The sequence below is a fragment of the Thalia democratica genome, chromosome 6 (genome assembly GCF_965202585.1).
Source record: "Thalia democratica chromosome 6, ktThaDemo2.hap1.1, whole genome shotgun sequence".
NCBI lineage: Eukaryota > Metazoa > Chordata > Thaliacea > Salpida > Salpidae > Thalia > Thalia democratica.
In genome coordinates, this window is record NC_139170.1 from 9,217,025 (window position 1) to 9,244,873 (window position 27,849).

Here is a 27,849-nt window from a genome sequence, read left to right on the forward strand (position 1 = left end):
CTGTTTGTAAAGATAAAAATTAAGTTTTTCTTCTAAAATATCTTAAAAGAATAATTTTTTTTTGAATTGAATTACTTTGTTTTAAGGTTTTTCTATTGAAACTCTAAAAATACTACGTGAAAGTTCTAAACTATACGGTACAAATAGTGATCAAAATTAGACATAGGATTTTACAAAATATGTTAAAAATAATTTCAAAACATACTAAAGCCAGTTTAATGAAGAAAAAATGTAAAGGATAATTGCTTTATCGTATTTTGAAACAGGCTCTAATAACTTATGAAAGTTCAATATAAGTTTAAAGCAACAAGTTAAAGTGAACTTAAATGCGCTAAAAAATCAATAACTTTTAACAGTAAATAAAAATAAAACCTAATTCTTTTAAAGACGTTTTTGAATATAGTTTTATGAGTAAAAAATGTGAAATTAGATTTTAGATTATAAGTATTAAAGTACTATAACTGATATCAAAAAGATAAATTTTTGAAAACGGTTTTAAATATTATCAACGTTTTAATTTTTAGCTGTTTTTGCAACAGCTTTTAAATATATGAGCTACTTTTAGATAAAAAATAAATAGTTTATAATAGTCAACAACGTATACTTATATATTTACGCACGTTGCAAATTTTTGTCGCATTTGCTCACTACGTCAACAACGGAAAATTACTTTTTTATAAATTCTTGACCTTTCAAGTTGTACTTATGAAGAAAAAAAGTTTGAGTTATATGAATAGTTATTTATTGAGTATCATTAACTAATTTATTAGATGCATAGAGTTAGAATTCAAAAACTATTATTTTTCATTGACAAAACTTTTGCTGTTTGTAAAGATAAAAATTAAGTTTTTCTTCTAAAATATCTTAAAAGAATAATTTTTTTTTTGAATTGAATTACTTTGTTTTATGGTTTTTTTTTGAAACTCTAAAAATACTACTCGAAAGTTCTAAACTATACGGTACAAATAGTGATCAAAATTAGACATATGATTTTACAAATTATGTTAAAAAATAATTTCAAAACATACCAAAGCCAGTGCAATGAAAGAAAAAATCTTAAGGATAATTGCTTTATCGTATTTTAAAATAGGCTCTAAAAACTTATGAAAATTCAATATAAGTTTAAAGCAACAAGTTAAAGTGAACTTAAATGCGCTAAAAAATCAATAACTTTTAACAGTAAATAAAAAAAAAACTTAATTCTTTTAAAGACGTTTTTGAATATAATTTTATGAGTAAAAAATGTGAAATTAGATTTTAGATTATAAGTATTAAAATACTATAACTGATATCAAGAAGATAAATTTTTGAAAACGGTTTTAAAATATTATCATTGTTTTAATTTTTAGCTGTTTCTGCAACAGCTTTTAAATATATGAGCTATTTTTTGATAAAGATAAAAAGTTTATAATAGTCAACAAACGCATACTAATATATTTACGAACGTTACAATTTTTTGTCGCATTTGCTCACTACGTCAACAACGGAAAATTACTTTTTTATAAATTCTTGACCTTTCAAGTTGTACTTATGAAGAAAAAAAGTTTGAGTTATATGAATAGTTATTTATTGAGTATCATTAACTAATTTATTAGATGCATAGAGTTAGAATTCAAAAACTATTATTTTTCATTGACAAAACTTTTGCTGTTTGTAAAGATAAAAAATAAGTTTTTCTTCTAAAATATCTAAATAGAATAATTTTTTTTTAGAATTTAATTACATTTTTATAGGATTTTTTTTTGTTTTAAATTCTAAAAATACTCCTTGAAAGTTCTAAACTATAAGGTACAAATAGTGATCAAAATTAGACATAGGATTTTACAAAATATTTTAAAAAATAATTTCAATACATACCAAAGCCAGTGCAATGAAGAAAAAAATGTAAAGCATAATTGCTTTATCGTATTTTAAAACAGGCTCTAAAAACTTATGAAAGTTCAAGATAAGTTTAAAACATCAAGTCAAATTGAACTTAAATGCGCTAAAAAATCAATAACTTTTAATAGTAAATAAAAAAAACTTAATTCTTTTAAACACGTTTTTGAATATAATTTTATGAGTAAAAAATGTGAAATTAGATTTTAGATTATAAGTATTAAAATACTATAACTGATATCAAGAAGATAAATTTTTGAAAACGGTTTTAAATATTATCATCGTTTTAATTTTTAGCTGTTTTTGCAACAGCTTTTAAATATATGAGCTATTTTTTGATAAAGATAAATAGTTTATAATAGTCAACAAACGTATACTTATATATTTACGAACGTTGCAAATTTTTGTCGCATTTGCTCACTACGTCAACAACGGAAAATTACTTTTTTATAAATTCTTGACCTTTCAAGTTGTACTTATGAACAAAAATAGTTTGAGTTAATATGAATAGGTATTCATTGAGTATCATTAACTAATTTACTAAATGCATAGAGTTATAATTCAAAAATATTATTTTTCATTGACAAAACTGTTACTGTTTGTAAGGATAAAAATTAAGTTTTTCTTTTAAAATATCTTAAAAGAATAATTTTTTTTTTGAATTGAATTACTTTGTTTTAAGATTTTTATTTTTGAAACTCTAAAAATACTACGTGAAACCTTCTAAACTATACGGTACAAATAGTGATCAAAATTAGACATAGGATTTTACAAAATATGTTAAAAATAATTTCAAAACATACCAAAGCCAGTTCAATGAAAGAAAAATGTAAAGGATAATTGTTTTATCGTATTTTAAAACAGGCTCTAAAAACTTGTGAAAGTTCAAGATAAGTTTAAAACAACAAGTTAAAGTGAACTTAAATGCGCTAAAAAATCAATAACTTTTAACAGTAAAAAAAAAAAAACTTAATTTTTTTAAACACGTTTTTGAATATAGTTTTATGAGTAAAAAATGTGAAATTAGATTTTAGATTAGAAGTATTAAAATACTATAATTGATATCAAGAAGATAAGTTTTTGAAAACGGTTTTAAAATATTATCATTGTTTTAATTTTTAGCCGTTTTTGAAACAACTTTTAAATATAACAGCTATTTTCAGATATTTTTAATCTTTTTAGAGTCAACAAACGTCTACTAATATATTTACGAACGTTACAATTTTTTGTCGCATTTGCTCACTACGTCGACAACGGAAAATTATTTTTTTATAAACTCTTGAGCTTTCAAGTTGTACTTATGAAGAAAAAAAGTTTGAGTAAATATGAATAAGACATATATAGGAATATTCTTTAAAAAAAAGTTTTGAGTTTTAATTTACAGCTAACTGTCAAGGTTTTAATGACTGTGAATTATTTATTATAAACTAATGTATTAAATGCATAAAGTTATTATTCAAAAAACTATTAATTTTTATTGGTAAAACATTTGCTGTTTGTATAGATATATAAAATTTTTGCTACTACAATATCTAAAGTGAATAATATTTTTTTTAATTTAAGTACTTTGTAATAGAATTTTTTTTGTTTGAAACTCTAAAAATACTACGTGAAAGTTATAATTTATACAGCACGAATAGTAATCAAAGTTAATAAACACAACTTATAATTCAGTTTTTCAAGTTATATTAGCCCTATACTCTAACTATTTAGTAACAACCTACCGTAACAAATTATTAATAACAATATGAAAATATAAGTTAGATGCATGAATGTATAGTTTAATAAATGATAAATTTTCAAATTATTTAATAAATTGTTTAACAAAAAAATTAGTATTTGTATAAAACAACGTTTATGTGCATACAAATACTATCCATTTAACTAAAATAAGTGCAATTAGTAGTAGAAACTATCTACTATATAATATCATGTTTTTATTTCATTAGTAGTAACATGTAGACACAAATTTATTGTGTAAATTCAATTGCAATTTTTACCTTTAATAAAAGTAAATACTCAGTTCAATAGAAAAATAAAATTAATGAAAAACCTAAACCCTTTTTGAAACATCAATTCATAAATAAAAATTTTTAAGAAAATTAATTGAAGGAGTTAGCATAGAACATTTTATTAATAGTATTTATTTAACAAAAAAATTTCATTAACGACTTTGTAACAGTTGAACGATTTCAAAAAAAAAATCAAATTTTATCAATTCTTTAAAAAAGTTACAATGAAACTTCACAAATATTTATTTATTATTTAAGTGAAGATAAAATTAATGCTCATTAATGCTTTTGACAACTAAAACTCTTAAAAATAGTTTTAAAGAAAACATCTAAAAAACTTTTATATACTTTTAATAAGAAAAATTGTTTACATATGTCTTATTAATACCTAAATGTCTTTTTTTTATTTTTGCAAACTTTAAATACTTTTGGAGATACAGCTAAAATAATTAAGAAGGTGGGTTATTTAATTATTTTATTTCAATTTATTAAAAATTTTAAATTAAAAACAAATAAATAAAATTTGTAGATAAAAATATCATCTAAAATTTATAATGTTTTCCAATATATAGAACTTTTTGATATACTTTGTTAAGATTTTGATTTGTCGGAATTTGAACTTCAAGTAGTCATTTTAAAAAATTGAAACTTTAGCTTGAGCAAAACAAGGTATAACAAAATATTAAATTTTGTTACAAATTGTTCAATGTTTTATAAGTTGAAGTAAATTCTAAACAAAAGTTAAATGACGTCACTGCGAAACGATTATGTGCAAGCATTTATTTTTCTAATTAATTTATTGCAGGTTTAACTATTATGCAACATATTTTTGGGTTGATAACAATAAATGATTGTGAAAAAGTCTTTTGATGTAATTTGAAGTTCAGAAAAAAATTATTAGAGTGTCATAGATTTATAGTTTTAAGTATTGGTAATTACTAATTCTTCAAATGTCTATTTTTCTATTAGTCATACACATTAAAAATAACTATAGCTAACAAACCTGATTTGATTGATATTATACAACAAAGGCAGACGCTCTGAGTGACTAGGAACTATGATGTGTTCAGTTCAACCTATAATACTAATTATAATATTTATTGTTCTTATAATCAAATATACTAAAGTGTTAAGGTATTTTTTATGTTTTAGAACTTATTGTTTGTTAACATCATCAAAGGTTTAAACTGTAACTTTTTTGAAATTTTTTTTTTTGTGAAAAGAAATATTTTTAAGCTCGGAGTTTAATTAAAACAAAAAACGTTTAAAGTACAAACAGGTCTTGCATCAGTTTAACTAAAATAATTTTTTATTATAAGGCGCTATATTTTAGATGCAGTAAATATTAAAAATTCACAAAGTAGGTTTTAAAAATTGTAACATTTAACTTGAATATTAGTTAACTGATTAATTACAAAGCTAGCTTTCACTGGACAATTAACTAACTATTAAGCGTAACTAAAATGTAAAAATAAATTTTGGGAGAATTTTTAAATAATTAATTTCTCAGTAAATTAATATTTACGTTTTAGTCAGGAAAACGTTTTGTCAACAGTAAAACCTGCAATTAATATTTAAGCAAATAAAAGTATTTTTTTTTGATACTTAAAGGACTTATCAAAAGACCTTTTTTGCTCTTTATAGCCAACTCCAAAGTAGTGTAAGTATAAAACAATAACCTTATGGCTTCCTACTATTTGAAATTGCCCACTCTTGAAAGCATGATCTAGTACAAGTTTCAAGTGTTTCCTTAATATCTGGTATAACTTACAAAAGTACCCTAAAATAAGCACAATACTTTTGTTTGCTTTTTCATGAACCTTACAAAAGTTAGTTAGAAATAAATATTTAAAAATTGAGGTCTTATGCCCCCTATGACGCTTTGATTAGTAATGCCTGTGCCCCCTAAATTTCTGATACTAACCTTAAAGCGGCTATCTGACCCATTTCGAAAAACCATGGTATAAAGCAATAAATGCAGAAAAATAAAAAAATATTATAAAAAAATTTAAACACTTCTATTTATTTCAGAACGATTGTTTTTTTTGTAATAAAGGTATTTTAGTCTACTAGGTTTCTTTAAATCTGATTCATAAAATAAAATAAAATACATTGTGACTCTCTTTTTATTATTTATTCCAAGGTTGCCACTCTTCGAATCAAAAAATTCCCTCTGAGTTACCAGAAACTTCCTGAGTTACCTTAAACTTCTTCAGTTACCCTGAGCTTTTTGTCAGAATGAGCGTAAATTACTAATACCTTATGCTCATTTTTCTTCTTTAATAATAAAAGGAAGGTTGTATGTGTGTGTTCCTGCATTAGATGCTTACTAAACTTATGAAAAAAACTGTTTTCAAAATTTCAATGTTAAAAGGTTAAAACAAATTATATTAAAAAACTAATTTTGTACTCTGTTTTCTGTAAACATGTTAAACAACTTTATATTGACATTTTAATAAATTTTTTACTAAAAACAAGTAGTTGTAAACATATAACACGTAATTTTACTTGAGAAATAAGGACTTATACTATACTATAGTTTTATTAAACTACACAAGTAACTAAAAATATAAAGTTTATTAGAATATAGAATTAAAATAGAATGGCATAGTTAACCACAACTTTTATATCTATAAACTGTTTTCTTTTGTTTAACTTAAGTCATGATAAACATAAATTAAAACTTAAAAAAACTACAATGTTAATTCTCTGAATATTGATGAACTGCCGCAAGGCAAAAAAATATTTAATAAGCGCTAAAAAAAAACGTTGAACAAATTATTTAAACTGATCTAGAAAAATATTTCACTCTAGATCTAAAAAAAAGATTTCCTGGGACTTTTAGAAAAAACCAAAACTAAATTTTAAAAGTATACAGAGTTTAAAAAAAACAAAACTCCTTGAGTTTTCCAGAATACTCTGAGTTCGCTGATTGTGTGGCAACCCTAATATTCGGGCAAAGTGTCATTATTATAATTGTTTTTATAAATTTTACAGATCACAATAAACCGGCTACACATGTCTCAAACTAAAGTATCTAAGACCGCTAAGTCCGTGTGAACCGGTTAATGACAGATGAAAAACACGTTTTTTAACGTCACCGAACGTTTTTTTACAAAAAAGCGAGCGTTTATAGATTAGATTTATAACAAAACGCGCTCTTTAATTGTAGTATCATGTAATTAAGATAACTTTCAAACAATCTGCGATGATAAAGATTGATTAAAACTTCTGTTTGAAATACAAAATAAAATTGTTTGACGATTTCTTTGGTAATGGTTTCTGTACTGTTAAAATGATCCTAATCATTACAGTATGTTATTTATGTAGTACTTTTTTTAAATTAGACACTTAGATTTAGGCATATATTAAGTAAGAAATATCATTGCATCAATTATTCAATTTATCAATTTAAGCTCGAAAGAGTGATTAATATCTATTCTTTAATAGTTTAACATTAAGTGTTCATAAACTGCTTTTATTAATATTAATTACTTTAAGATCACTTTAACTTAAAAATAATTCATTCTCGTAAATTTGGTAAAAATTTAAAATTTCATTTTAACTGATTACGATATAAATTCTGTGTTACTTATAAACAAGACTTAAATTAAAAAAAATATATATATTAAGATCCCTTTAAAAGTTTATGATCGTTTCTAGTCATATAGTGCACTGAAGTTAACTTCGTTGCAGCTACATAAAATTTTACAGCAGAAGTGAATTTTTTAGAGTGTGTGGCAAATTTAATAAAAGTTTGAAACTTGTCCTTAAATTTAACTACTTTTGTTTAAACTTTATTTTAATATTTAAACACTTTTATATGATTACCAATATTTTCATTCAAAATTATATGAGTAATTAATTAATAAACTATGTCAGTTCGTTGCATAAAATAATAAATGTTACTTAAACCTAAATACTTTCTAACTAAATGCTAACTTTCATTATTAAATACATGTAGGTTATATTGTATTTTAATCTTTATTTGAAGCAACATTATTAATTACTTTCATGGGTTTTTTTTTTACGTTAATTAAATGTTTTTAAATACAACAAATAATTTTAAATACCATACATATTAAACGATTAATACTTTTAAAAATACATTTTAATTAAAGACATGTTCTTACTTTTTCTGCATTATATTTTGGTTAATAGAAACTTATTAAAACTTATTTTTTTATTTAAACTGTTTTTTCAATAACTATTTAATTTAATATTAGCGCAAAAAATATGTTTTAACAAATAATCAGAAAGTTATGACCAATAAATGGAATTTTTTGCACTTTTTAATTATAATTACAGTTATTTTTGCAACTAGGTCATTTTCTATTAAAACAATGTGAAACGTTTAAAACTACAACTATTTTATGTTGTTCGAAAGTTTTATTAAATTACATACTGAGGTCAGTTTTTTTTTTAAGTTAGTTTACGAATCAAAACTATGATGAAATTTACTTTAACTAAAAAAATGTGAAATAAAAAGTTACAAATCGTTTTAAGATTGTGGCTGATTAAGAAAAAAAAAACTTTAATTATACTGTTGTCGTTCTCTAGAAAACTTAAAAATAGCTATACATCATCAATTTATAAAAACATTAAGCAAAGTTAAAAATTAATCCAAATTTATTATAATTACAATTACAGTTTTTAGAAGTTTTAAGTAAGAATCAAAAGCAATGAAACAAACCTAGTAAGTAAAATGACTAAAATCTTCATCCAATGTTAGTTCCATATTTATTCATTAATTGACGTTGACAATCATTCTAATCATTGAGGCTAAAAATATGTTTAATGTTGATAAACTTTTTTTTAAAACGTTAAGACGTACTTTTAAATAATTATTGTAAGAAACATATATTGATTGTAAAGTTTAAAATAAAATGACTGTAAGGTAGGTTTAACTAACAAACAAGTTTGATAAAGTTAATTTTACAAAAATTTTAAAAGTTTAAAATTATAAATGTATGTATTATTACATTTGAAATTTATAAATTTATCAACGTAATATTTCAAAGAAACATAAATATATATTGATATAAAATAGTATAAAGGCTAAAGATAAAGGATGATAAAAAACTTAAACCTTCAACAAAACCGAGTCTTACATAAATTACGCTTAATCAAAAATAACATATAACAAGAGACTCCTAATAAACTTTGAAACTTTAAAACATTAAAAATCTTTAAAACCCTGAACACAACAATGCCTTAGGCAAGTAAGCACAAAATTGCAAATATGATCAAACAGAACACCTCTAAACAAAAATGTTTAAAGCCATGCTCACAGATTAAGAAAAAATCAATATAACTTTAAAAATTAAAAGAAATATTTGGATTCTAAAATCAGCTGAAAATTAAATAATTATATTAATGCAGTTAGCTATGAATATAATAAATAAGACTACTGATTATCAAACATAAAACAGTTACTTATTTGGAAGTTTAACAAAAAGTTATATTACTTAAAATTCTATTTACAAGTCAATTAATTAATTTTGTTTGTTTAAAAAAATATTAGCTTATTTTGTTTATGTTGTTAAAAAGATATTTAATCACTTAAATTGACCAACAAAGTAACTTGAGTCCTGCTAACAGATGACTTACAAAAAATATTATTACAAATCAATTCGATTTTTTAATATCTATTACTTGACGCAATAAACAAGTAATTTTATTTTTTATAATAGTAAAAAAAAAAATAATTTTAATTAAACAGAAATTTGTCTATCAACATATTTATAAAGTTCAAAATATAAATGAGATGGTTAAATTTTTATTTACATATTAAAAAAACTTCTTAACGAAAACAAAAATAAAGCTCATACAGTTTTAAAAAATGTTTTTATCTTTGTGGTTAACTTTAAGTCAAATACTTTCATAATTTTAATATAAAAATAATAACCTTAACAGCAACGCTGACATTTTAGTATTTATAATTTTTAGTAAAATATTTTCTTTAAAATTAATGTTTATCATATTGATAGTGTTTTCAAAACTTGAAATAGTAAACCTTGTAATGAATTAAAAGTTTTATATTAAATTTATAAGTGTAAGCAAACAACCATAAAACTTTGAATCAAAATAACAGGAGTTAAAACTCATATAAAGACTTACTTACACAAGTAAAAAGAACAGATTAAAAAATAAAAACTATGTGTAAAGTAATTAATAATCTTAACAACTAGTTTATTAACATAAAATTAAAACCTAAGTTCAAAGTTTTGTATTTCAAGCTTTTAAAGTTAAACAGTAGACTTTTTTAGTAAGTTTTGATAAAAAACTTATATAATGCAGTTGATATTTTATTTGTAAGAGCTATATAAAACAACAAGATAAACAAAAAATTTAAATACTTTACATAGAAGTATACAAATATTAACATTTATTTTACAATCACTAAAAACAACTTTTGTTTAAGTTGAATTTTCACAAAAAGATACAAACAATCAAAACAAATCAAGCATAGAGTAAAGAAAAAAAAAAAACAGTTAAATCTTGTAGAAATATTTTTACTAAAAAGTTTAGAAAACAACCATATTACTGAACCAAATTTTATTATTTTAACTTTCTCAAAAAAAGTTTTTTTTATAGTTTACAGTTTATAATTCAGACTTCTAAAACTACCTAAGTTTCATAGTACTAAAAGTTATCATCAGTGTTTCGTTAATAACCTACTTGTCAACAGTTTATTCCGTCAACAAAATTATATTAAATTATATACAAAAGACACTCAGTGAAAAAAACCAAATATACTTCAGCTATTATTATCTTTACATACATAGCAATAAATTAAAGATAAATTTAACTTATGTAGTAAGATTAAGAGTCACTAAACAAATATTATTTACATACAAAGTCAAATACAAATAACTAATCGTAATACTTGTTATTAGAGATAATTAAATTCAAACTTTAATTAGCTAATATCAAAAAGAGCATTTAGTAAAATGAGCACTACTATAATTAAACTCTTTTTGCCTACAAAGGGTAGGTTTTCTATATAAAATACATGAAGCTTCCACTTTGATTAAGTCAAAAACGTTACAACAACTTTTTATTATCTCCAAATTGAAGTTTTCAGCGCATCTTTGATTTGTTTTAAGATTTTGTTTATAGATGAAAAAGAGTTCAACTAACCTGTGTCATTAAACATAGATATCAAACGTGGATGCATTATACTGGACTGCAAACATCTGAAAAAAATAATACTGATTGAATTTTTGTGTGTATACATATTTAAATTTGTACTAATTATATTTCTTAGTTAAAATGGGTTGTGGTTAAAACAATTTGAAATTTTATTTGTCAAAAATAATTTTTTAAACAATTACTGATTAAATCAACTAAGCTTGCCTCTTAGTTGATTTTACTAATTTCTTATAGAACTTATATAGAAAATAATTAAATAATATAAATTGAATACTAACATAAATTAGAAAAAAGGTTCATTTTTTAAGTTGATAACTCTAAATCAGGGGTCGGCAAACTGCGGCCCGCGGGCCAATTGCGGCCCGCGAAGGGTAAATCTGCGGCCCGCGAGCATATTATTTTTGTGAATGGAATGCGGCCCGCGAAAGAAAATTTTGTGGCCCGCGAGCATGTAAATGTGGCCCGCATAGCAAAGTTATACGTCAATTTAAATTTTTTCGGTAATTCGACTTAATTTGATTAGTTTGATTTTAAGTCTCTCTATAACATTTTAAAATAATTTCAAGTAATTACTGCTTAAGTTTAAAAATGTGAAAAAGGCAGATTAGCGTTCTAACAGGATATGTTTCTCAGTTTTATAATTACTTCTTTTTTACAACAGTAAGTAATTATCTGAAAAAAGAGTGTCAAGAGTGCTTTGATTTAATACATTGGTTATATAATACCTATTTATAAAATAAACCAAGTGCAAACATTTTCCATTTTGTACAAAAGTAATGCACAGTAATTAACTAAAGTGTCATTTCTTTATAGCTAAGATATTCTTTTTCAATATTTTTTATTCCTCACTTTCTTTTAGAATTTTTTTATTTGTAAATGTTACATTTTAGTAATAACATAGTAATAAGAAATAAAGTTCATTTGATTTTTGTTTTAACACATTTTAATTTTTTTATAAGTTTTCTATGCACACCAGCTTAAAAAAATGCTCATATTTTAAACCACTTTTATTTAATACTTTAGTTAGTTTAAGTTTAGTTTATGCATACTTTTCTAACATTGTTATTTATACATGTCATATCTAAATTTGTACAGACACATTTAAAACAATATATAAGACATAAGTTAATATAGTTTTTGTAAGGTATACATTCAATTTTTGAAACATTGTTTTTCCAAGCTAAGTTAATTTTTATGCCATGCATATCAATACACACAATTGCTGTTTTTTCGAGCTACCTATTTAATATAAACTAGATATAGGGATGGTGAATTTATAAGATTTGTACATTATTAATCAAAATAGTTCAAATTCAAGCAAATAAACAACTAAACATTGCAACACACTCAGACTATCACTATTTGAAGACTTTAAATCTCAGGCCAACTAAGCCATTTTTTAAGTTTTTGGCTAGAATTTCTTTTTGTATACAAAAATATCAGGAATGTTTTTGTTGACTCAGGCTGGCTTTTTTGCTTGAAGGAGTGGCAAATTAAACTTATGATGTATGTTTTGCTCAATCCACAGTGTTGGTTTGAGTTTTAATATATGTTAAATTTTAAGTCTTGCAGCTGATATAACTCAAAATATTATTTATATTATTGTGTACATTAAAGAATGAACAATCAGTGTTGCCAAAAAAGTTGAATCCCAGAAAAGCTTTGAATTTGTGAACTTACTGTTAAAAGTTCTAGAAAAAAACTTGAGTTAGAGAATTTTCGAAAAAACCTGGAATTTCAAACAATTTTTAAATTTAAAGTAATAAAATTTCGCTTTGACTCAAAAATAATTACCAAATAATTTTTTTTTTATTAAAAAATATATTATAGTAGCTTAACAGTATTTTTTAATATTAATAAATGTTTTAAGACATTTTTTTAAACTTTAATTAAACTTTATACTAAAAATAAACGAAGGAATTGTACTTCCAAAAACTCCGTATTGGTACATTGCACCTTTACTTGAAAAAATTCACCGATTGTTGTGCTTCGCGTTGGAACTAAACCAAGAAATTCTACTAAAATGTCAAAGTTAGTAAAAACGTCTCTAATAAAAGTTCTCAGATGAGCAATAGTTTTTTTATCAGTGCTCTCATGTTAACGGTTTGATTAAAGTCCTAATTTATTTTATGCGACTTTATAACCTTAATGCATTTCCTAAACACGACTTCATATTGTCATTAAAGAAACAAACAAAAGTTTTTCATTACCGCCAACATCAATTCTTTAAAAAAGTATTCAATTATAAACGGTAACTCATTTTAGGTAATAAATTTTGCTACTTTATTATTTGCCTTAACAACTTTTTCTGATTATTCTGTATTACTGAAGATAATAATGTGCTTTGTCGGAAATGACTTTGGTGATTTTTTTTATTGTTTCTCGCAATAACTCCTAACTAACGCTTTTTTTATTCTTGTAGCTCGTCTTATATTTTACAATTAATATTTTTAAATGCAATATTCTTATTGCAAATAAAGAATTGCTATCATGCTTAATAAAAAAAATCTACTTCGCTAATGACTCAATAAAATTTTATACTTTTGTTAAACTTGTTTAAGAAACTCAATTGTCCATTCAAGCTGACTTATATATTTTTGGCATGTAACTTATTTACTCTTAATAACCGTTTTTATTTCTTTATGTAGTGAACTTTATATTAACTGGACTGCTACACAAACAGGCTATTTTAAAAGCTTTAAAACTCAGGTGTGTCTAAGCTTATATTTCAAACACTTTAAAGAAATCTTCCATTTCTCAGAATAGTTTTTATGACTGTTGTGTAGTTTAGTAATTGCACTTTTTTCTTGTTCTCTTACAATTTTTGTACTTTTTGATAATGATGATATTTTAACTAGGTATTTAAGCTTGATTAACAACTATTTATTAGCTTTTTCAATTTTAATAAATTTAAGCTGGTCTGATACATTTAAGACATTTTTGCTTTTTAGTGGCAACCATGTAAAAGTCTAATTACTAAAAAAATATTTTATTAAAGTGTTTGAGAATTAATAATGTTAAATCATTTGTTTTAGCTTTTTGGAAACAAACAGGTATTAATTGTATTATGTTAACTAATTGCTAAATTTCTTAATGAGTGTAAATTATTTAACTGGCAAAAACTTTTTTGAAGTAAACATTCTAAGAAATTTGAAAAAGTGTTGATGATATAAAAATTGTATAAAAGTAACCCATAAATTGTCTTTCAAGCTAGGCTTTTATAGAGAGTTAGGTTGTAAGTAAAATTAAAAAAGCATTAAGTTTAACTTATTAAGTGCTTATGAAAGTACATATTTTATTAACAATATTAGTACATATTTATTAAAGTATATTAGTCAATGTAAATAATAATCTAATGAATATTAATTTGAATAGGCATTCTATGTATAGCTAAAAGTCATTTTAAATAATAAGGTGAATAAAAGTAAAACTTTTCTCTAGTGTGACTAAAACTAAAACCATAAGATTATTCAAATGTCACTAAAACTAAAACTGTGGCCCGCGAAGACTTTGGAAACTTGAAATTTGGCCCGCGACCACCAACTGCCTGCCGACCCCTGCTCTAAATAATAACACAAAAAAATTCCTTAATGAAAAAGTAATGTATTCAAATAAAAAACTTAAGCTAAACAAACTTAAAATTAAATCCTCTAACCTTTCAAAAACATGCAAAATAATTAAAACCACTAAAAACTTTAAAAAACAAAAATTTAAGCTAAATTTATTTTGAAAAAGGGATTAAAATTTGCTTACAAATAGCACTAACATCGATTTTATAATTGAAAATACAATAGACAACTACAACTAAACAAATCATTTTAGTTTGTCAAAATAGATGTAAAAATAAATCAATTCGAATTAGAGTGTTACATACAAGCTTTAAATATTGTTGAAATAATGTTAGCAGTTTATTTAAATAAGATTTATGTTAAAACTTTATATAAATAATTTAATTAAACAAAATATAGAAATTTCTATGAAGTAAATATTTTTAAAGTTAAATTTTAGACTAAAAATATTTCTAATTTTTGAATTATTTTTTCTGAAAACTTTGGTTAAAAAATTTTTCAATTTACTATAAACTAAAAATTCAAGTATGGGTAACCATACAACAAAATGAAGTAATCTTTGAACTTTGAATTAATATGTAAATTTATATCTAATTTTTTTAAATCTAAATAAAAAACTATGAAAAAAATTACTGCTGAAAAATAAAGTTAAGTATTTTTATATCACATTAAAAACTTTAGAAGCAACTTTATAACATTAAAAATCACAAGATAGATCCAATATACTTGTTGTTTAAATTATGATGTTTAAAATGTAAGTAAAACTGTTTGTTTGCATATTCTTTTACAATTAAAGTAAAAACGTACATAAAAACAAATCTTAAATCATACAAACTATAAAAGAAGGCTTGATTAATAAATAAATTAAACACTAATAAATAAGTTACAACACTAAATATACTTCAGTCAGTAAACAGTTTTTAATGGTAAAACTTATGACTTAAGTTTAAATCGTTAGGTGTTTACAAAACTTATTGATCATTTATTTTTCAACATTAATAACTTAAAAATAAATATTAACATATGACAAGCAAGTCTATTTTAATATTTTTTAATAGATAAGAAAGAGTTCAACTAACCTAATATGATAAAATCTGTGTCAATTGACAAAGATAGATGGTAAAATTGGATTCATTCTAATGGACTGCAAACATCTGAATAATATATTACTGATTACACTTTTGTAATTATTTGATGTTAGTTAAATAAAAATATTATTTCATTGTTTATGTTGATTGTGGATAAAACCTTTGTAAGTTTAACTTGTCAAATATAATATTGTTAAAGTAATACTCTTATAATCAACAAAGTTTCGCTCTTAAATGTTTCTACTAATCTCTAATGAAACGTATATACATATATATTTGATGAAAAGATTAATAATATAAACTGAGTATTAATATGAGTAAGAAAAAAAAATTCTTTAATTAATTAGTAGCTAACTTTATAGAAATAAAACGGCTATATTTTGTTGTATTTAAACACCGAATACTCAAAAATAAAAAACTAATAAGTTTAAAAAAAATCGTTAAACCGTAGAATAAATTATAATACAATATACTTAGTAGTTTAAACTACTACTACCATTAAGAAAAGGTATATTTTATGTTAAATTTATTTTAAATAATACAGTAAAATTAACAGAAAGCACTAACATTAATATAATAATTGAAAAAAAAACAAAATTAAAAGATTTTGAAAGCTATTAATAAATAAGTCATTTTGATTTGTAAAAATAAGTTAATAAAAATCAACTTTAACAATAAAGTTACATACAAGCTTGAAATATTGTTAAAATAATGTAAACATTTAGGTAATATTCATAATTAAATAATATGAATAAATAGTATAGAGAAACTGGTATTAAGTAATTAATTTTCATGTTAAATTGCTAGTTTAACCATGAAAGAAAGAAGTTTAAGTTTAGATGAAAGATAATAATTAAATTTTTGTATATAAAATTAAAAACTTTTCAGTTTTTTCAATTATTCTCAGAAAATTAACTAGTGTATGAAACTTTTTTTTTTAAAGTTGAAGTAAAATACTTTAAAAATCTATTATACAGAAATAAAAAATAAAGTATAAGTTACCAAAAAATAATATGAAGTTATTATTGAACTTTAATTATTAATGTTAAAAAATATTTTAATCTTGTTTAAGAACAATTAAAAATATTTATACTAAAAATCTAATGAAAACTTTATAGAAATGTTACAAGCAACTTTCAAATATTACAAAATGACAAGAAAAAAGTAATGTACTTGTTGTTTAAACTGTCAATAGAATACTTTTGCTAATAAAGAAAAGATAATTCACATTTAAAAATTTGTGAAACAAGATCAATTTCACACAAAGGTTTCTGATTTTTGAATAAGTCTGAAGAAAACTTTATTTATATAGTAATTTGTTTCAAACTTAATGAAGTACATATAAAATTCGTAAAATATATTGTAAATTCAGAAATCGAAGCAAAGTTTTTAGTACTTTTTTATTTTTTAAAAACCTAAATAAACATGGGAAAAAAAGTTTATGTTTAACTTTACATTTAAAGTTAAAACAATTACAGTATTTAAGGCATTAAATTTCAAATGATTTTGATTACATGAGAATACTTATGTAAAAAGAAGTATAGATTACCAAAACATTTTGATTTATAGATATATTAAAAGAAAACAAATAATTATTTTAGTTGTTAAGGCTAAGAACTTATAAAACGTATAAAACTTTATATATAGAAAATTGAATTTACAAAGTACTGTTTGTTATATAAAACATAAAGCAGCAACGTTATACTTTTATAAAGTATACTTATTAAATATATATGAGATGAATTAAATTTAAATAAATTGTCTTTTTTTTTTAATTAATTAGCTTAACGTTTTTTTTTTGTTTTTAATCTGTTGTTTACAAGTTTTCTTGATACCCAGGACTGAACAAAATTGAATTAAAAAAGGATAATTGTAACACTGTAACAACTGCTAGCAACAGTACAAGCAAAATAAAGATTAAGCTTTAACAATATATATTAAATAAAAATGTTTATGTTATGTGAAGCAAATAATTATTTTTATTAGTTAAAACCAATAACTTTTTAAGTTTCCACACTTTAAAGCACAGTTTTTTAAAGTTAAATTTTTACTTAGTTACTTTAAAGTTTTTTATTGTTTTTATTGTTTATTACTAATACTAAGTAAAGTTTTTTTTTTAAACATTAAAACTATATGCTTATAATTTTAAAATATAATTAATCTAAATTTTTCAATGTGTTACAAGTTCAGCTCAACTTAAAGAAAATGTATATAATTATAAACTCACATATAAAGGTGACCACACCAAGGCCTGAAATGCACACTTGAAAACGTTTTCCACTCATAATGTATATTTAAATATACAAGTCTAATAAATGAATTTAGTGTTCATTAAATTAAAAAAATATAAATTTTGGTATAAATACAATTACAGTTTTGAATATAAAATGTTTATTTATTTATTTAATTACAAATGAAGTTTTAATACAAAAGAAGTTAATATAACACATTTAACAGTATTTTCAGTATACTTTAAATTAAACTTCATAACAAATAAAAATATGACATAAATAGTTTATACCTGAAAAGACTAAAATTCTTAACTTTAAAGTACAAAATAGTTTATTTCAATGATAATTTAATTGAAATTATGTGGTTGTTGTTAACTTACAGAGTAGCATTTCTTAGAAATAGATACATTTTCATATAAATTTTAAAACAAATTTAATTATATTTTCTAGTCATCTATTGCTGTTATAAAAAAGTTTACAATAACTTGTTGTTACTTGAATGTTGGCGTTTATTAAAAAACAATTATTAGTCTGTAAAACTGCAGTAATATAAGAATAATAAAAGAGTTGCAGCTCTAACTGTTTTTAATTTATAATTATTAGTTTTTTATAATAATTTTGAAAACTTGATACTAAAAATATTGCCATACAGGTTGGTCTTAATTAATCTTGTTAAACTTATTTAATTAAATTGAAAGATAAAAAATCTAATCTTTAACATACAATCATTATTTTAAAAGCAAAACAAATACAAGCACCACTTAGTTCTTTTTAAGTTTTAACTTGTCAATTAATTGATAGTAACTAGCAATCTATAAAATGAAAATTACAAAATTATACATCTTCTTAAATGATAATGGTATTTTCTGAAAACATATTTAAAATAAAATCTATGTTTAATGTCTAAATAAACTAGATTCAACGTAGCCAATTTTTCCCAAGTCTATAAAATTCTCCTAGGTATTTAAAAGTACAAGTTTTTGGTCTGTTAATAATTAAATATTAAATTTTGAGGTAGCAAACTATGTTAAACAGTTTACAATGTTGAAAAGGTACTGTAAAGCTTCTTTGAATGTGTATTTTAATTAAAAAATTAAACGATGGAAAATAATTTATATCTATGTGATAGAGTGATTGTTTTAAATGAAATTTTCTACTTTACATAAAAAAATTGTTTAAAACTTCCAAGTTTTTCCAGTTTTTTTAGCCACCATGCTAGATTTAAAAACAAATTAAAAAAAAATGTGAAATGCAGGGTTGCCAAACATACAAATAAAAAAAAAGAAATTCATTAATAACCTCAATAAAAAGTCTGAAATTTTCAGAGATCTCCCAACTACATAAAACTAATTCTTCATAAATCAATTCAAATATTATGTAAATGCTTCATGGAAGTTTGCAGTATAGTACAAAATTAAAGATTTTATTTAATATTTAATTTTTTTATATGCATATTGCATATATTAGAATGCGATAAAAAAAAGTTTGTATATATGTTTTTATAAATGTATTTCAAACTATGAATTTAATTTCAATTATTTTATAAGCAATCTGCTTAATAAAAAACCTTAAAAATAGCCGAATACTTAATTATCTTTTCTGTTAGTTTTAATAACACTTAATTACAGGGTTTTTTAAAGTGGGATAAGTTCTCCCTTGGGGCCATGACAGATGTTCAAGGGGCCTTGAGCAGCAAAGGTGTCAAAGTGGGGCTATGAGCAGTAAAGAAGCCACAGGGAAGCCATGAGGTCGTATTTGAAACTTACATCTTAGCTGTTTTTATTGGTAGTTTTAAAATTACCCTAGATATTCTGGAATTGACATAACAATTAAAAGCAAAATAAAAAGGCATTGGTGTTTTTAATGATATTTTGAATAGTATTGTCAAAGGTGGCCATACCTTTATCAATCTATTCAAAGAGGGCCATTTGAAAAAAAAGTTAGGGAAATCCTGCTAATAACAAAAACTTAAGTTTTGAATTACATTTACACTTTTCCACACTATATTATAGAAATTTCTACTTGAATATTTTATTGCTTTGATTAAACCTTGTAATACCTTAAGTTAAGAAAATACTCTTAAAATTATGTATAAGTTTAGTGGTTTGTAGTCAGAAATGTTTTAAGTTGGTGGTATTTACTGTACTCTGTTTTTACTATATTAGGATATTTGATGTCAAAAAGTATACTAAAGTTCAATGGACTTAACAATTCAAATTTTAAGTATAAATCTTTTTTCAATATACTAAGTTGTTAGTAGTTTGTTTACAAAGTCAAAACTATTCGTTTTATAAATAATTTCAAGTAAAAATTTATAAGTTTGAAAGATAGAATTATTAAATAAAATCAGTACAGTATTTTGGGACAACTAGAAAACAGGAATCACATCTTTTAATATTTTTTAGATTAAAAATTTAATAATTTTTAATAATTTGTTTAAATATTATAATAAAAATATTCAAATAGTTCTAGTTTAAAAGGAAATCCGTTTATATTAGTTTTCACTTTAAAAAATTCAATTAAATAAAAATTGTACTGAAGTTTGGTAGATTTTGTAGTTTAAAATCCATAATTTTAATAATATATTTAATTTATATTTATTAAAAATTTCCAACAACCATTTTTATAAATATTTTTATAAACAATAAATAATAATAGATCTTATAAACATACAAACAAATAATAATTATACATTTTTTTATTCATAAACATATGACTATTAAATTTAACAGATGGAAACATTTAAAAATCTATTTCAATAAAACATTCATCAAAGTTTTACTTGTAAGATTTATAAATGTAGCCATAGAAAACCTTTAAAAAAATCTATTTTCAATGGAAAAACCCTGCAATAATTCACTTTAGTTTTAAAAATAAAAAGTGAAATATTTATGAATTTTTTGAAAAATGATGAAGTATCTCAACAATTTTCTGTAAATTATTTTTAGCCTTACTACATGTTATTTATGCAGAACCTTTTTGTTTATTTTAATAAATAAATTTGTACAGAAACTTAAGTAATTTTTCTTTTAAATACTTAAATTTTTTCAGTTTATTAAGCTAAAACTTTTATAGTTTATAATAAGTAACATAACCTTTTAAAATCCTCGACTAAAAAATTCTTAAAAACATTTTAATAAATTATTTAATACGAATTTTAACTTAATCTGATGTTGATCAGTCTTTTAAAATTAATTAATTTACTAATGGTAAAATAATAAAATTTTGCCTAGGTAAAATGTTACAATAATTTTTTGTTACCAGAGCTGCTAACAGAAGTTTATAAGAAAAAAATAAAGTTAAAAAATTTGTAAATATCATTCGACTAATATTACAAAACTGACAAGGGATCATAATGATTATAAATATTAATGATAAGTTATATGTAGTCAACTATAGAAATAAGTATGTTTGAGAAAACAACACTGAACACTTACATCTATGGCTAATGTTTTATTGTCTTGAATTACTATTTGGCTATTAAGTTACACACCATTGGTTTTTCTATCCTAAAAACAAAACTGTTCTCAAACTAGTTTTGAACATTTAAAAGTTTACTTTACACAATAAATATGTATTGTAAATTGTAAATATATAAACAAGTCTGCTGTGCTACCCTACTTAACATTATAAAGACCCCTTGATAAACACTAAAACACTGAAATGTTTGATGATACACTTTTAGTGTTGCTTCTAAAAGATTTTTTTGAAGTAGGTGGTTTTAATCTACTAGGGGTAGGGAGTACTTGGGTGATGTTTGCTAGACACATGAGGAGTCTTGATTTGGATGTGGTTTTGTCTAATTTAAAAGAATTAAAAAAAAAATTAAGAAAATTAAAAAAAAAAATTGCACCCCAAAAAACTGATCTGGACCCCAAAAGTCATATAATTTTTAATTTTTCGACTTAAATAGTAATAAAGTCACTCATACATGTCCTAGACTTATATATTATATCTTAAATGAAAGCTAATAATTATAGGCATACCTTTAATGACATTTCAACTGCTTTTGGTATATTATGACGTCATAATTGCACAAAATATGCAAATTTTGTCTGGTTTAACTGTTTCTTCCCAAGAATCAGTTAAACCTGTTCAGCTTTGACAAAATACAACTTCGATCATGACAGATTCTGTTAGCAAAAACTTAACCATTGGGGAGGAAGTTTCTAAAGTTTTTAAATCAACTGTTCCACCACCAACTCATTTGTTGTGCAAATCCCATCCAGTGGAGGCCTTTGATCGTTCTAACTTGACAGTATTGGCTGAAATAGAATCAAAGTTAGATTTTCGAAAAAAGCTTCAAGCTTTAAATCCATCGGTTAAACCATTTTTGCGAGGAAAAAAAGTATAACTGAGTGTGCAATTTCATCAATATTAAGTTTGGTCAGTCATGAAAAGTCAGCGCACAGTACAAATCAAGCAGATCTCTTTGACTACATTTTAAACAGAGAAAACCAAGTTAATCGCCTTGCAATCTATCACAAACGCAGGTTTACCAAACTTTGGTATTCTGCCTCATCTATTTTGCAAAGCCTTCCGTTTATTCGCATGCTTATAAATGAAACGCACATAAGCAACCAGCATGTGGAAGTCGTCAAACGACTGCTTGACTCTGAATTTCTAATGACTGAACTTGAGGCACTTTCTTACTTTACTCACAAGGTAACACTACCATTTTTACACTTTGTTGAGGTTAGCTCTTAACAAGACCTTCTCAAAGTATTTCCTAAACTATACGAAGATCTCAGCAATGGAATAATGAATACTTTGGATGCCTATGTTGTACATTATCCACATATTAAAGTGCTAAACCTAACTTCTGAGATATGTTGTAAAATTCTTAAGAAGATGTGTCTCCATGCCGCTCAAGTTTTTGATCGCCAAACAGGTAGAGAATATGGTTTTGGAAAGTTTTGTTTGTCAAATCCACCACGTGCTACTGAGCTCAACCTATTAAATAATGAAGAACTGGTTGGACTCCCAACAAACAACTTGGAATCTGAAAGACACCTTGCTGGTTTTGGAAGGCGAGCAGCAGTGGCAAAGTTTAGAAACCAACAATTCACAGCAAAAGGGATAAGAAATGACTGTACATTACTTATATCTGATTCTTTTCAAACTTTAAATGAAAAAAAAAATAATAAAGTTGTTAGATTTTGAATGAGATAAAGCAAAGGTGGGTAGCAGATCAAAAAAATTTAAAGCTCAAACAGATAAATGAAAAAATTGAAAAAGGGAAAAAAGGGATCAATATGTGTAGAAACGTCTCAAACTGTGTAAAAGTTGGGGTGGGCCTGTAGTGAGCGTGGAAGAGCTGCGTTCTATTTTAAAATTTTATCCTGATCGAAATGAAGTTATTGTTCGTAATGAGTTAATTTACTTTAGAGAGTCTCACAAATCTGAAGTGTTATACAATCCTGAACTTTTTAAAGTTAATGGTAATACTCACGAAGAAAGACTTCTAAACTTATGTGCTCTTGTTGCAGAAATGATGAGTGCTCTCTATGTTCTTTACCAACAAACACTGATGCATTATTAATTGTAGGGGGTTCTTCCCCCAATATACAGAAAGAAAAAAATGAAGATATTATGGAAGGGAATTTTTATGTCACATTAATTAGTGAAGGGTCATTAGACACATGGTATATTGCTATGTGTGAAGGTAAAAATGATGATGGGACTTATAAGATGGACCACCTCATGAGAGTTCAAGACAGAAGAAATTTGAAGTGGAAACACCCACCTAAACGTGATTTGCTAAACTTGCATTTAGATTCTATTCTTGATTATAAAGTTGATGGGGAATGGGATGTTTCTAATAAAAGATCTATTACTTTTTCACTGAGAAACCATGTCCAAATAGATTTAATAGAAGAACAGATGTCTTTTACATATAGTTAAAAAGTAGTTTTTATGTATTTTTATGAGTATTATGTACATATAGTCAGTTAGATTTTTATCAATCATTTGACAGTTATTTTATACTAGTATTTTTAAAAGTATCAGTCATTTTGCAGTAATCTTAAGTGTTAATACTAAATGATACAGTGCAATGTTCGTTTTATTATGCAATGTTCTTTATTTCTTTATTATACTAGTCTCTATTTGTTTTGCAATCATTAACTTAATGTTTAATGCCATACAACGTTATGTTGCCTATAATAAATTATAACTTTTTTGTAATTCGTTATGTTGTTGTAATGCAAATTGAATAACATTCTTAGGTTATTTTTAAATACTTATAGCTAAATGAATTATTACATCAAATATCCCATTAATATACATACAACATCACCTAAATTTTAAAAGTAAGTAATATATTTACAAAGTTTTATTTTAAAATATTTTGTTTTAATTAGATTAGACAACCAGCTATGCTTCTTAATTTTTCAAAACGCACCATTTTACAGATAAAATTTACATATTTTGTGTGATTATGACGTCATAATATTCCAAAAGCAGTTGAAATGTCATTAAGTGTATGCCTATAATTATTAGCTTTCATTTAAGATATAAAATATAAGTCTAAGACGTGTATGAGTGGCTTTATTACTATTTAAGACAAAAAATCAAAAATTATGTGATTTCTGGGGTCCAGATCAGTTTTTTGGGATGCAATTTTTTTTTTTACAAAGTTTTTCAATTTTTTTTTTTAATTCTTCTTAATGATACCAAAACACATCCAAATCAAGACTTTTCATATGGATTTTACAACATGACCAAAAAAATGTGCTGTACTCCCTACCCCTAAATCTACAAGTATTTAATTAATACATGTTTATGCAAAACATGCTAAATTTTGTTGCTTGTTTTTGTAAATGAATATATTTATTTTAAGTTATATTACTCTTTATATATTTATTATTTACTGTAAATATTTTAACTTTCTTTGTAAATAACTTTGTTGGCATCTATTTTCAAATTTTTTTCAATCCACAAGTCATAATCTTAAGAAAGTTTTATTGTATTTATAAAAAAAAAATTATTTAACTTAAAATAAAACATTATTTTAAAATATTTTATAGTTTTAAGCTAAAACTACTATTAATTTTTATTTATTCACAAAAGTATCTTAGGTTTCAGGTACATTCTGAACAACAATAGTAATTAAGGTAAGTGATAATTATCACTTTATGTTTTTATGAACATAAAATATATTAGTATATAATGAAAGAATTTGTAGTTTATACTTTTACATTTAATAAAGTCGTCTGTGTTACTTTAGAAAAATCAAAAAGTCTGAAACAAAGTAATATATATAAAATTACTATTGGCATATAAAGTTTGATTTAAAACTGCAGGCTTTTAAGGATAATCTTAATTACAATATTTACAAATTTAAACTACTAGATATTTATTTTGTTAATGATCATAAATGTTTTTGACAGTGAATAAAGAGCTTAATAATTATAAAGGGTTAAGAGCCTGATAATTTAACAGGGTTTATCAAACTTTTTTTTTCTCTCTCAATGATTATAATAATAGAACAATGGCCCCTCTAATAAAATTCCCAAAAAAAACCCTTAGACCTCTTCACCACCAACTTCATCACTGACCACCAACGCCAGAATATTAAGTGTCAGTTTCCTCTATTCGCAGATTATGACCCTCTAAAATTCTGATTAGCCCATTTTGGGAAGCCCTGTTGAAGTTGAAGGCCAAAAAGTCCCTTAAATACGTCCAATAACTTTTTTTTTTTGCTTTTCATGAACAACTTCAGAATATTTTTTGTAAGTTTTAAGCTTTCCCAAATATCATCTATTGTAAGTTTTAAAACTACCCTTAAATAATACTAAAATCTTTATATTTGCTCTATATAGTCAATTCTAGAATGTGTAGGGTAAGTTTCAAAATATGGTTCAATATATTTCATTTTACTAGTCAAGCCTCCTTGGAGCCACTTAGCAGCTCCCGAAGGTGCTATCTGGCCCATTTTGAGAAAACATGCTTTACTTAAAAAATCTTAAAAATTGTAGTTTTAATAAAAATTTATAATAGTTGAGGTTGTCAAAATCTAATGAACTATATCTTTTTGGACCTAATTTATTATTTCCCTTAAAAAAAACTCTGAACTATATCTGTATCATACAGTATTTGCTTTATATATAACAAGGTATTGCTAGTTTTGAAAGAATAAAACAGCCATTAGTTTATATCCTGGTAGTGAAAAGAGTCAGCCTGGAAAAAAAAAATTTTAAAAAAATGTACTGACAGCCAAAACCAGTAAAAACTACTATTAAACAAGCTTTATTAGTTATATTGAATAAAAAACAGAGATTTAATATTTATTAAAGTGTTTGCTCAAAAATCAAAACCAGACTAAGTTTTTCAAAACTGTAAAAAACTCACTCAGACTTAGCTAAATATCTCAAAAATATTTAACAACTCTGAGTAGATTGATTGTGTTGGCAGCCTATTGTAAAACTAAAGTTGGTTTTAGAAAGAAGACAACTAAGATTTAAGTATTTATTGATCATATTGCAATTGATTAAAAGAACTAAATTAGATTAAAGCAAAAGTTGTCAACTTTAAAATGATATAATAATTTAGATGGTCATTGAAAGACATAGCACAACTCATTCTGTATTGTTATCTGTGCCCCCTACACCTTATAATTGTTACTTGATAATCTTAATGGTAACTAAAAATATAAAGATAAGTTTTCGATTGGATAGTTAAATCAACATATAAGTTATTAATACAATGAAAAAAGAATATAAAAACACTATAAGTCAATAGCATTTGAAAACAAATCTTAAGTAAAAACAACAAAAATATCTCCCAACTCACAAAATCTTTTAACAAAGTAAAAACAAATTGGCTAGAAAAGATTCATTATAATGTTATTTTCCTTTTTGTATATTCGTAAAAAATAAATGTTTTATATTCTATTGTACTTACTGTGATCTGGCATATTTGAGGTTAGTTCATAATTTTGCTGAATCACCAAAGTTTCAATATTTTAAAGTACATTTTATCAAAGCGAATATTCAAGCAGCACAACAAATGATAACTCGTTAAACTTCCATTTTGACCTTTTGTTATAGGTATAAAAACCAAATATTGTCAAATTTTAGTATCTTAGTATTAAGAAACATTAGGAAGTTAAAAATAATAGTAAACAGTTATCCGAACAAATTTGAAAAAGTTAATTTAAAAACAAACCAACATAATTTTATCTGAGCGAATATTCAACCAGCGCAACAAAGATAACTGTTTAAACTTCCAATTATACCTTTTGTTCATATTATACCTATCAAATTTTAGTATCTTAGTATTAAAAAACAATAAGAACTGAACAATAAAAATAAATAGTTATAAGGGTAAATTTTAGAAAGTTAATTTAATAGGAACCAAAATACTTTAAAATGTTGGTTTATTTAAAATTCTTTTTTGAAAAAATTAATACTTTTATATAAACTGTTACAAAAATTCAGAAGTTTTCTATTAACAAATGTAAATATAAATAAATCCAAAGTATTAAGTTTTTTATTACATTACTTTTAATAAATTTAGTTCTAAATTTTATAAATTTTAATATGAAAACTGTTCATTGAACTATGTAAACAAAAAATTATTAAGAAAAATCGGAAAAATAGGTAGTTTTAAAAGAAAAATACTTCAAAGAGTAAGATTAAAAGTATGTAAAAAAGATACCTAACAATTTAGCTTAACTTTTAAATAATAATAAATGATGATGGATTTCTGACTATAAAATTTTAGACTGTAGTGTCATTTATTTCATGCCTGATAATCGTTTAACTAAAAATAAAAATTACGATTTTTTGAATACTTTATCAAAATCTAAAATTTTGAAAACAAAAACAACAATTTTGTTCTCAACAGAAAGTTCGTACCTAATAAGTATAAAACCTAATATAAAAAGCATATTGAAAAAGCAATATATTTATGG

General features: G+C 23.6%; 1 long non-coding RNA gene across 1 annotated transcript in view; it reads right to left on the reverse strand.

Moving 5' to 3' along the window:
* LOC145839386 (uncharacterized) overlaps nucleotides 1-11,091 on the reverse strand; it is a 39,200-nt gene extending 28,109 nt beyond the window's left edge. The window contains exons 1-3 of the long non-coding RNA XR_014370054.1: nucleotides 11,034-11,091; nucleotides 8,584-8,672; nucleotides 4,894-4,966 (exon numbers count right to left, since the gene is read on the reverse strand). This is a non-coding gene — a long non-coding RNA (uncharacterized LOC145839386). The remainder of the gene's footprint in view (nucleotides 1-4,893; nucleotides 4,967-8,583; nucleotides 8,673-11,033) is intronic.
* Between the last annotated feature and the right edge of the window lie 16,758 nt (nucleotides 11,092-27,849).